Here is a 10,421-nt window from a genome sequence, read left to right as displayed (position 1 = left end):
GCGGCGGCGCGGCGAGCACCGGGCGCCGAGGCGGGCCGCGGCGGCCGGCGCGGAGGCGGCGATGACCGGGCGGTGGGGCGGCGTGGTCCGACCGAGCCTCGGGCGCGAGGAGGCGGGGCGAGGGAGCGGGCCGCGGGGGCCGGCTCCGGGCTCCCGGGCCGCGGCGGCGGCTGGCGGCGGAGGTGCCACATGGCAGCCTGCCACTGGTGCGGGCGGGCGGCGGACGGTGTCCGGCCGGCACGGACGTGTCCGGCGCGGCGCGGTGGATTTTTTTTAGGGTTAGAGGAAGGGGAAGATCCGCGAATTTCGGGAGGGGACTTTAAATAGAGGTAGAGGGAGCTAGGAGAGTCCAAATGAGGTGCGGTTTTCGGCCACGCGATCGTGATCGAACGCTCTAGATGATGGAGAAGGCTTAGGTGGGTTTTGGGCCAAATTGAAGGGGTGTTGGGCTGCAACACACACGAGGCCTTTTCGGTCCCTCGATTAACCGTTGGAGTATCAAACGAAGTCCAAATGATACGAAACTTGACAGGCGGTCTACCGATAGTAAACCAAGGCCGCTTGGCAAGTCTCGGTCCAATCCGGAAATGTTTAATCCCCACACACGAAAGAAAGCTAGAAATGACCACCGGAGGAGAACAAAGCGCCGGAATGCAAAACAGACAACGGGAAAATGCTCGAATGCATGAGACGAACACGTATGCAAATGCAATGCACATGATGACATGATATGAGATGCATGACAATGACAACAACACATGGAGACAAAGACCCGAACCCGAGAAAATAAAATAACTTAACGCCGAAAACGGCAAGAGTTGGAGTACAAATTGGGAAAGTTACATCCGGGGTGTTACAACACTCCACCACTACGAAAGGATCTCGTCCCGAGATCTAGGACTGAAAGAACGCCGAGTATTCAGAACGGAGGTGATCCTCGCGTTCCCAGGTAGCTTCACGGTCGGAATGGTGTGACCACTTGACTTTGAGAAATTTGATTGACTTGTTGCGAGTCTTGCGTTCAGTCTCTTCAAGAATAGAAACTGGGTGCTCACGATAGGAGAGATCTTCTTGGAGCTCAATGTCCTCGAAGTTGACAGTGCAGTCAGGAGTCTTGAAGCACTTTCAGAGCTGAGAGACATGGAACACGTCATGAACATTTGCAAAGTTTGAAGGAAGCTCGAGTTGATAGGCGAGGTCGCCTCTCTTGCTGACAATCTTGAAAGGTCCCACGTATCTAGGGGAAGCTTCCCTTTGATACCGAAGCGACGAGTACCTTTCATAGGAGAGACGCGGAGGTAAACATGATCTCCGATCTCGAAAGCCAAATCACGGTGCTTACTATCATAGTAGCTCTTCTGACGGGATTGGGTTGCTTTGAGGTTATGACGAATGACTTTGCACATTTCTTCTGCCTCTGTGATTAAGTCATTACCCAAAAGCTGATGTTCACCGGTTTCAGACCAGTTGAGAGGGGTACGACACTTCCTGCCATACAGAATTTCAAATGGGGCCTTGCCCGAACTTGCTTGAAAACTGTTGTTGTAGGAGAATTCAGCATAAGGAAGACAATCCTCCCACTTCATGCCGAAGGAGATCACACAAGCCCTGAGCATATCTTCAAGAATCTAGTTGACACGCTCGACTTGACCGCTAGTTTGAGGATGGAAAGCTGTGCTGAAGCGGATGTTGGTGCCCATGGCCTTCTGAAAAGAATCCCAAAACTTGGATGTAAAAATGCTGCCACGGTCTGAAGAGATCACTTGAGGAATACCATCCAGAGAGACAATACGAGAGGTATAGAGTTCCGCCAATTGAGCTGCAGTGATCGACTCTTTGATAGGCAGAAAGTGAGCCACTTTGGTGAGTTTGTCGATGACAACGAATATAGAATCATTGCCACGTTTGGACTTTGGAAACCCAGTCACGAAGTCTATTTCAATGTGGTCAAACTTCCATTCTGGAATGGCAAGAGGTTGGAGGAGACCAGCTGGCCTTTGGTGTTCTGCCTTCACTCTTCTGCAGACATCACATTCATTCACGAATTGAGCAATCTCGCGCTTCATTCGAGTCCACCAATAAGCCTGCTTAAGGTCCTGATACATCTTCGTGCTCCCAGGGTGGATGGAGAGGAGAGAATTGTGAGCCTCGTTCATGATCACTTTACGGAGGTCACCTTTGGGTACAACAATACGATCCTCGAAGAAGAGAGTATCCTTGTCGTCAAGGCGGTAGCACTTGTACTTGGGTTGACTCTTGGCAATCCCAATCTTCACCTTTTTCACCATAGCATCAAGAAGCTGGGCTTGGCGAATCTGGTCTTCCAAGGTAGGAGAGACTTGAAGGTTGGCGAGGAAACCTTGAGGAACAACTTGCAGATTAAGTTTGCGGAAAGCTTCACAAAGCTCGGGTTGATAAGGCTTGAGAATCAGACTGTTGCAATAAGCCTTTCTGCTCAATGCGTCAGCAATCACATTGGCCTTGCCTGGAGTATACTCGATACTCGGATTATACTCTTGAATCATTTCGACCCATCGAGTTTGCCTGAGGTTGAGATTAGGCTGAGTGAAGATGTACTTGAGACTCTTGTGATCAATGAAAATGTCCACTTTTCTTCCCAATAAGAGATGTCTCCAAGTCAAAAGAGCATGCACAACTGCCGCCAACTCGAGATCATGAGTGGGGTAGTTCTTCTCATTAGGCTTCAACTGGCGAGAGGTATAAGCAACAACTTTCTTCTCTTGCATCAATACTGCGCCAAGACCTTGGAGAGAGGCATCACAAAAGACCTCGTACGGCTTGGATTCATCAGGCGGAGTCAGAACTGGAGCAGTGATCAATTTCTCTTTCAAAGTGTTGAAAGCAATGTCACACTCCGGAGACCAAACGTACTTGACGTGCTTCTGGAGAAGATTAGAGAGAGGCTTCGCGATCTTAGAAAAGTTTTCAACGAATCTTCGGCAATAGCTTGCGAGACCGAGGAAGCTACGGAGTTGCTTCACGTTCTGAGGAGGTTCCCAATTCACAATTGCAGACACCTTCTCAGGATTCACGGCAATGCCCTTGGCAGAGATGATATGACCAAGATAAAGAACCTCATCGAGCCAAAATTCACACTTGGAGAACTTGGCGTAGAACTGATGTTCTCTGAGCTTATCAAGAACCAAACGCAAGTGCTTGGCATGATCTTCCTTGTTCTTGGAGAAAACCAGAATGTCGTCGAGATAGACCAAAACGAAGTCATTGGTGTAGGCGTTGAAGATGAAGTTCATCATGCGAGAGAAAGTCGGAGGAGCGTTGACGAGGCCAAAAGACATGATAGTGTATTCATATGAACCATAGCTTGTCCTGAAAGCCGTCTTGGGAATATCTTGCTCACGGATTCGAATCTGATGATAGCCCATACGGAGATCGAGCTTGGAGAATACTTGGGCACCTTTGAGTTGTTCGAACAGCTCGTTGATGTTGGGAAGTGGATATTTGTTCTTGATGGTCTTCTTGTTCAATGGATGGTAATCAACACAAAGTCGGTCCATTCCATCCTTCTTCTTCACAAAAAGAACACCACAACCCCACGGAGAAGAACTAGGCCGGATGAGACCCATTTTCTCTTGAATATCGAGTTGCTTCTTCATCTCCTTCAACTCTTCAGGTCCGAGCTTGTAAGGACGCTTGCACACAGGTTCCGTGCCAGGCTCAAGATCAATAACGAATTCAAATGGCCGGTGCGAAGGCATTCCTGGAAGCTCTTCTGGAAAGACGTCTTGATATTCGCAAACGACTGGAATTTGAGAGATGGCATCAAGTTCACCCTTCTCATTGAGAGAAAATAGACGGATGGTATTATCCCGAGCGGCAAAGACAATTACATCCTCAGACGAATGAGTCAATTGAATCTGCCTTGCTGCACAATCAAGCTGAGCCTTGTGCTTAGAAAGCCAATCCATTCCGAGAATAAGATCAATATCCGAGTTACCAAGAATCATTGGAGAAGCCAGAAACTTGAAATCACCCATCGAGATAGAAATATCCGGAACTTCGTAGTTAGCAAGCAAGCATCTACCCAGAGAGACAAATGCTAATGGCTTATGCATAACTTGAGAAAACCACCCATGCTTAGATGCAAAAGGTCTCGAGATAAAGCAATGCGATGCACCAGTGTCAAAAAGAACTTTTGCAGGAACATCATTAACAGGAAGGTTACCCATGATGACATCTGATGAATCCTCTGCCTGAGCTGCATTCACCATATTGACCTTGGCGTACTTGGGGTTATGCTTGACCATAGCTATACTTGCCGATCTGACAGGAGGAGGAGGAAGACGCCTCTGGTTGAAACACTTGTTGGCATAGTGACCCTTCTATTGGCACTTGTTGCACGTGACCTCTGAAAGCGGACGGTGATATAGAGCACTCGATCTTGGAGCTTGAGACGAAGTCTTGTTCTGAAAGCCAGGGTTGGGTGGGTGGGAAGAACCACCGCCACCTTTGCTCTTCTGCTGATACGGCTGACGGAACGGAGGAGGAGGAAGCCAATACTTTTGCTGCTTGGCCACTTGAGTAGAGGAAGAAGGAGTAGCATCTCTGACTCGCTTCTTGGAAGCATCACACCTCAACTGAGCAGCCTCTTGCTTCAATGCCATGTTGTAGAACTCATCGTACCTCAAGGGCTCAAAGAGAACAAGAGCTAGCTGAATTTCTTCTCTGAGACCACCCCTGAACTGGTATATCATGCTCTTCTCATCAGGTACGTCCTGCTTGGCAAAGCAGGCGAGCTTCTGAAACAACTTGTTGTAGTCATAGACAGACAAAGAGCCTTGCTTCAGGTTGCGGAATTCCTCACGCTTGCTTTCAACCACGCTCTGAGGAATATGATGAGCTCAGAAATCTTGACGGAATTCATACCAAGTGATAACACGTCCACCTCTGGAGTCCTTGTACTGCTGGAACCATTCTGCAGCTTGATCTTCCAGTTGGAAGGAAGCGAACTTGACAAAGTCCTCAGGCCTGACGTTACTGCACTCGAAATGCTTGCACAGATCCACAAGCCAATCGTCAGCATCGGTTGCCTCAACACAATTGCTGAAAGTCTTTGGCCCGTTAGCAAGGAACTGGTTGAGTGTAGCAAAGTGATTCTGATTGTTGCCTTGATTTCCTTGGTTGCCTTGATTGCGCTCTTGAAGAATTTGCATGATCAACTGTGTGTTTGCATTGGTTGCGGCCATCACAGCTTGCCATGCCTCCGGAGGAGGTGGAGGTGGTGGCGGATCAGGATTCGGAGTTGTGCGCGTTGGAGGAGCCATCCTGAAGAGGTTGACATCCATTAGCACATTGATAGACAAATATTGAAGCTGAATCCAACGGAATGAAAATTGCAACATATAGTCTTCACATCCGAACAAAATGAACGAATGCATTCCTCTTGAAATGGTCACATATCCATAAATTGAGAAGCCACGTAGAATTAAGGTAGAGAAATAAATCAACAAGGTACGGATCAAGAACGAATAATCAGTAAGAAATCCCAATCTCAAACCAATATCCGTGGAAGAAGAACTAGAGCTACAAGAATTCCCACCTATGAAACTCCCGAACCTTTCCGGTTATGCAATCAGGTGTTGGGGATACAAGGGAAGCATAATATCTCACCCAAATCTAGCAAATCCTACATCCAGCTGTATCCATCCTTCAACACATAACCAAGAAACCTTCGGAAACCATCTACCTCAACCTTCGAAAAGCATCTGTTATACAAGTTATGGCGATACTCCCGAACTCCCGCCCCAGTACTGGGTGGCGTCGAGGTTATCTCACCAACGAACTGCATAAAAGAGATTTTCAATGTCGGCGTACTAAACTCAGGTATTCCAGAATTGCAACGATAAAATTATGACGACAACACCTCAGAGCTCAACTCCCCGGGCCACTTCCACAAAACCCCTGATAGGAGGCACCAAGACAATGTTCTCATCATAAAACCATCGGAACGATTCCAAGATACCCGTGTGATCCTAAATTTTTTTTAGTGAAATTTGAGAAGAGAAGAGTCAAAACTCTACGTCAGGATGCCTTACCAGAGCGATGAGGAGACTGGAAGTAAAAAGAATTCCTAAACTCTCCGATATATAATTCCTAAATGACTCAAAACATTTTTCTAGACACAACTCGGCCGCTAAAAACGATCAAGCAATGGGGCTCCTAAGGTCGGGGAAGGCTCTGATTACCAACTTGTAACACCCTCGATGCGACTATATCTCCCACGTGTCGAGGCACGACTTAGAGGCATAATCGCATTGAAGGCATATGTCGCAAGTTAGGCAATCTTCACAACATCCCATGTAATATGAATAATAAAGGGGAGATAACATAGTTGGCTTACACTCGCCACGTCAATCAAGTACATAAATAACATTACATCACCAAACACTCATGGCCCGACTACGGCGCCAAAATAAAAGAGAACCCAACATGCGACACGGTCCCAATCACCCCCAACTGGGCACCACTACTGATCATCGGGAAAGGAAACATAGTAACGTTGAGAGTCTTCGTCGAACTCCCACTTGAGCTCATACGCGTCTCCTGGAGCGGAATCATCAGGCCCTGCATCTGGTGTAATAGTAATCTGTGAGCCACAGGGACTCAGCAATCTCGCACCCTCGCGATCAAGACTATTTAAGCTTATAGGTATGGCAAGGTAAAATATGTGGAGCTGCAGCAAGCGACTAGCAATATGGTGGCTAACTTATTCGCAAAAGAGAGCGAGAAGAGGAGGCAAAGCGCGAGCGAGAAACTAGAGAGCAACCTGCGCAAACATTACTCCAACACCGTGTCCACTTCCCGGACTCCGCCGAGAAGAGGCCATCACGGTAACACACTCAGTTGATTCATTTTAATTAAGTTAAGGTTCAAGTTATCTACAACCGGACATTAACAAATTCCCATCTGCCCATAACCGCGGGCACGGCTTTCGAAAGTTCAAATCCCTGCAGGGGAGTCCCAACTTAGCCCATGACAAGCTCTCACGGTCAACGAAGGAATAGACCTCCTCCCAAGACGTTCCGATCAGACTCGGTATCTCGGTTCTTCAAGACACTTCGACAGGTTAAAACAAGACCAGCAACACCGCCCGAATGTGCCGACAAATCCCGATAGGAGCTGCACATATCTCTTTCTCAGGGCACACTCAGATTGTCTAAACTTCGGTAGGCCAGCCCAGAGTTGCCCCTGGTAGCCACCGGCGGCTGACAAGTTTGGACCAACACTCAGAGGAGCACTGGCCCGGGGGGGTTTTAAAATAAGATGACCCTCGGGCTCCGGAAACCCAAGGGAAAAAGAGGCTAGGTGGCAAATGGTAAAACCAAGGTTGGGCATTGCTGGAAAAGCTTTAATCAAGGCGAACTATCAAGGGGTTCCCATTATAACCCAACCGCGTAAGGAACGCAAAATCCGGGAACATAACACCGATATGACGGAAACTAGGGCGGCAAGAGTGGAACAAAACACTAGGCGAGAGGCCGAGCCTTCCACCCTTTACCAAGTATATAGATGCATTAAGATAACATGGCAAATAATGATATCCCAACAAGTAAATAAATGTTCCAACAAGGAACGGCCTCCAATCTTCACCTGCAACTAGCAACTATAAGAGGGGCTGAGCAAAGCGGTAACATAGCCAATCAACGGTTTGCTAGGACATGGTGGGTTAGAGGTTTGACATGGCAATTTGGGAGGCTTGAAAGCAAGTGGTAGGATCGTAGCATTGGCATAGCAAAAGAGTGAGCAAACTAGCATAGCAAAGATAGTAGTGATTTCGAGGGTATGATCATCTTGCCTGCACAGTTGTCAGAGTTGACTGGATCCTTGAAAGCAAACTCAACGGGCTCCTCGTTAGCGAACTCGTCTCCCGGCTCTACCCAAACAAGACAAACAAGCAACAAGGATACAATCAACCACGTGCAAGGATCAAACACGATGATGCAAAGATGATATGCTATGCGGGATGCGATGCGACGGGATGCAAATGCAAGATATGACAGGAATGCATGAACCTGGCCTCAACTTGGAATCCAAGTGTGCCACTGGAAAGATGAGATGAAATCGCTTGAAAACGATATAAAGAACGCCGGAATCGGAGTTACGGTTTGGAAATGGCAAGCGATTCAAATATGACACCGGTCTGCGATTTACAACAAGTAGCCATCTAAATGCAATGAGATGAACATGCTACAGCACCCAAACATGACAACAAAATACATGGCAGGGATGCATTCAAGATGCTTAACAAAAGTCTAGCACTGAGCTAACGGCCCAATTCATCCATTAACAGGTTCAAACAAGCATGGCAAAAATGCATATGGCAAACAGATCTCAGACTTGTGAAATTAACACTTGTCTGGAATTTCAGATCAGGTAGCACTCTTCGGAGCAACAAAACTACATGCTACAGGACCTGAACATGGCAAAGTAAAGCATGGCATGGAGCTACTCAAAGAGCTTAACAAAAGTCCCTTAGTGACCTTGAGCCAAAAGGGATCAGAAAATACAATTGCAAGCATGTGAACATAGCAAAAACATAATCAGTTTTCAGACTTAGTGAAAACTGGCACATGCTGAAACATATCTCAAGTAGGCATGTTTACGAGCTCGATGCACTCACACGGAGCAAGTCATGAAAACTAAGCATACATCCTATCAAGAACACACAAAATGCAAGCTAGACATGGCAAGAACAATAGCATAGCATGCACGGATCAACTACAACATCATCGGCAAAATTGCAAACAAGTTGACAATCTGCCCAGATTCACAAAGTAGCAAAAGTAGAGCTCGATTGACTCAAGCTAGGGTGCTCCATAATTGCAAACAAAGACATGGATGGATAGAGCACTACAAGATTAACAAAACATCCTTACTGATCATCCTCAAAAGAGGCACGGATCACTAGGAAACAACATGAACATATGGCCATATGAAATAAACAGCTCAAGGACTTAGTGGAATTGCTAAGTCCCTGAAATCAGAATTAACAAGTGCACCACTTTGCAAGCTTGTGCTAGTCACCACACACATCACAAAAATACATGGGTTGCACCTCTGGAAAGATGAAAAAACCCTTAACAAAACATATGTAGAACTCAGGGCATATCATGCACACAATAATCATGGCAAAAATGACAAAAAGCTAAATGGAGTAGCAGATCTGACAATTATCTCAAGTAGCCCTCTTCTAACAGCATTTCGGGCATCAAGATGAACTCAAATGAAAATGATGCAATGGGATGAAATGATGTACTCTCTGAGATGAACATTTTGATATGCTATATGCATGAATCGGAGCTACGGATGCGGAGTTATAGCATGATGAAGATGAGCACATGGATCTGGGATTTCGGGACTTGGAAGAAAATGTTGGGGAACGTAGTAATTTCAAAAAATTTCCTACGCACACGCAAGATCATGTGATGCATAGCAACGAGAGGGGAGAGTGTTGTCTACGTACCCAACGCAGACCGACTGCGGAAGCGCTGACACGACGTAGAGGAAGTAGTCGTACGTCTTCACGATCCAACCGATCAAGCACCGAAACTACGGCACCTCCGAGTTCGAGCACACGTTCAGCTCGATGACGATCCCCGGACTCCGATCCAGCAAAGTGTCGGGGAAGAGTTCCGTCAGCACGACGGCGTGGTGACGATCTTGATGTACTACAGCAGCAGGGCTTCGCCTAAACTCCGCTACAGTATTATCGAGGTATATGGTGGCAGGGGGCACCGCACACGGGTAAGGAATAGATCACGTGGATCAACTTGTGTGTCTAGAGGTGTCCCCTGCCTCCGTATATAAAGGAGTAGAGGGGGGGAGGCTGGCCGGCCAAGGAGGGAGGCGCAGGAGGAGTCCTACAGAGTAGGACTCCCCTCCAATCCTATTCCAACTAGGATTCCCCAAAGGGGAAAAGAGGGAGAGGGGGGCCGACCACCTTCTCCTAGTCCTAATAGGACTAGGGGAGGGGGAAGTGGCGCAGCCACCTTGGGCTGCCCCTTTCTCCTTTCCACTAAGGCCCATGAAGGCCCATATGGCTCCCGGGGGGTTCCGGCAACCTCCCGGTAACCCGGTAAAATCCCGATTTCACCCGGAGCACTTCCGATGTCCAAACATAGGCTTCCAATATATCAATCTTTACGTCTCGACCATTTCGAGACTCCTCGTCATGTCCGTGATCACATCCGGGACTCCGAACAACCTTCGGTACATCAAAATGCATAAACTCATAATATAACTGTCATCGTAACCTTAAGCGTGCGGACCCTACGGGTTCGAGAACAATGTAGACATGACCGAGACATGTCTCTGGTCAATAACCAATAGTGGGACCTGGATGCCCATATTGGCTCCTACAATATTCTACGAAGATCTTTATC

The sequence above is a fragment of the Triticum urartu genome, chromosome 7, assembly GCF_003073215.2.
Source record: "Triticum urartu cultivar G1812 chromosome 7, Tu2.1, whole genome shotgun sequence".
NCBI classification, from domain to species: Eukaryota; Viridiplantae; Streptophyta; class Magnoliopsida; order Poales; family Poaceae; genus Triticum; species Triticum urartu.
This window is presented reverse-complemented; position numbering follows the sequence as displayed.